The sequence below is a fragment of the Carcharodon carcharias genome, chromosome 15 (assembly GCF_017639515.1).
Source record: "Carcharodon carcharias isolate sCarCar2 chromosome 15, sCarCar2.pri, whole genome shotgun sequence".
Lineage (NCBI taxonomy): Eukaryota > Metazoa > Chordata > Chondrichthyes > Lamniformes > Lamnidae > Carcharodon > Carcharodon carcharias.
The window spans coordinates 115,537,215-115,539,921 of NC_054481.1; positions in this window are offsets into that span (position 1 = coordinate 115,537,215).

Consider the following 2,707-nt stretch of genomic DNA (forward strand, 5'->3'; position numbering starts at 1 on the left):
GGCATGTTGTTGAATTAACATGTACACAAGTGAAGTACTGTGTTCTTCATATCCTCTTTCCAAACCCTAACTTCCCCACTCAAAAACACCTTACATTGCAAAACTTAATTGTTACAAATACTTGATGCAAAAAAAGCTGCATGCAATATTCAAGGTACCAAGACTAAGGTTATGTGGAGCAGCTGGGGTTGTTCATGGAGCAGAGATGGTTATGAGGAGATTTGATAGAGGTGTTCAAAATTATGAAGGACTTCGAAAGAGATTAAGGAGTAATTGCACCCAGTGGCATAAGGGTTGGTAACCAGACTGCACAGATTTAAAAGAACCAGATGTGACGTAGGAACCACTTTTTTTGCAGTTAGTTGTGATCTGAAATGCACTACCTAAGAAGGTGGTGGAAGCAAATTCGATTAATCACTTTTAAAAGAGAATTGGATAAAAACTTGGAAGAGGTAACCTAATACAGGGCTTTGGGGAAAAGAGTAAATGGATAGATCTACCAAAATGCAGGTACAGGCATCATCAGCCATATGGCTGCATGTGTTGTATTATTCTAGAGCTCCACAGCTTGCATTGATGTGTAGCATCTTTAACATAGTGAACTTCTAAAGCTGCTTCAAAGGTGTAATCAGACATGGATGCTAAGCCAAAAAGATGGAGGGGTTGACAGCAAACTCGGGCAAGGGTGGGTTTTTGGAGGAGAGGGAAGGTGGCTGTATTTGAGTCTTCAAGATATGGAGCCTAAGGTATGTCTGCCAAGGGTGAGACCCAAGATGACTGAAGTTCGAGTGAAGAGTTCTGGGAGTTGTAGGTTCCCAGGATCTTGGCGAAGGGAAGGGATGAAAACACACGGGTTTTGAGGACTAGGATGGGAATTTTAAATTTAGAGCAGTGTACATCTAAGAAGAAAAAAAAATACTGCGGATGCTAGAAATCTAGAACAAAAACAAAAATACCTGGAAAAACTCAGCAGGCCTGACAGCATCTGCGGAGAGGGATACAGTTGACGTTTTGAGTGCGTATGACCCTTCACCATAACTAAGACATATAGAAATTAGATGAAATATAAGCTGGTGGGGGTGGGGGGGAACAGGTAGAGCTTAATAGGGGGCCAGTGATAGGTGGAGGCCAAGAAGAGACTGCCAAAGATGTCATAAACAAAAGGACAAAGGGGTGTTGATGGTGGTGATATTATTTAAAGGATGTGTTAATGGGGACATTAAGGGTAGCAAGCAGGACAAGCTAGTGGCAGATGGCCCTAGTGGGGGTGGGGGGGTTAGGGATTGAAATGGGCTAAAAGGAGATGAAACAATAGATCGAAATAAATTTAAAAATAGGGAAAAGAAAAATATATTTGTAAAAAAAAATTATAAATTATTGGAAAAAGGGGGTGGGGATGAAGGAGAGAGTTCATGATCTGAAATTGAACTCAATATTAAGTCCGGAAGACTGTAAGGTACCTAGTTGGAAGATGAGGTGCTGTTCCTCCGGTTTGCGTTGAGCTTTGCTGGAACATTGCAGCAGGTCAAGGATGGATATGTGGGCATAAGAGCAGGGTGGTGTTGAAATGGCAAGCAGCAGGGAGGTCTGGGTCATGCTTGTGGAAAGAACAAAGATGTTCTGCAAAGTGGTCACACAGTCTGCGTTTGGCCTCTCCAAAGTAGAGGAGACTGCATTGGGAGCAGCGAATGCAGTAGACTAAATTGAGGGAAGTGCAAGTGAAGCGCTGCTTAACTTGAAAGGAGTGTTTGGGCCCTTGGATGGTGAGGAGGCAGGAAGTAAAGGGGCAGGTGTTGCACCTTCTGTGGTTACATGGGAAGGTGCCGTGGGAGGGTGTTGAGGTGATGGAGGAGTGGATTAGGGTGTCCCGGAGGGAACGATCCCTGCGGAAAGCCGCTGGGGCGGGGGGGGGGGGTGGGGGGAGATGCTTCACTTGCACTTCCCTCAATTTAGTGTACTGCATTTGCTGCTCCTAATGTGATTATCTCTACATTGGAGAGACCAAACGCAGGCTGGGTGACCACTTTGCGGAACACCTTTGGTCTGTCCGCAAGCATGACCCAGACCTCCCTGTTGCTTGCCATTTCAACACCCCACCCTGCTCTCATGCCCACATGTCCGTCCTTGGCCTGCTGCAATGTTCTAGTGAAGCTCAATGCAAACCGGAGGAACAGCACCTCATCTTCCGACTAGGCACTTTACAGTCTTCCAGACTTAATATTGAGTTCAATAATTTCAGATCAAGAACTCTTCTCCAACCCCACCCCCTTTCTGATCCCACTTTTTCCAATAATTTATCATTTTTTAACAAATATATTTTTCTTTTCCCTCCTATTTTTAAATTTATTTCGATTTATTGTTTCATCTCCACCTTGTAGCCCATTTCAATCCCTTCCCCGCCCCCCGCCCCCACTAGGGCCATCTGCCACTAGCTTGTCCTGCTTGCTACCCTTAATGTCCCCATTAGCACATCCTCTAGATAATATCACCACCGTCAACACCCCTTAGACAAAAGGACAGTGACATCTTTGGCAGTCTCTTCTTGGCCCCCACCTATCACTGGCCCTCTATCAAGCTCTACCTGTCCCACCCCCCCTCTACCAGCTTTTATTTCATCTCACTTCTATATGTCTTAGTTCTGATGAAGGGTCATATAGATTCGAAACATCAACATTATCCCGCTCTGCAGATGCTGTCAGGCCTGCTG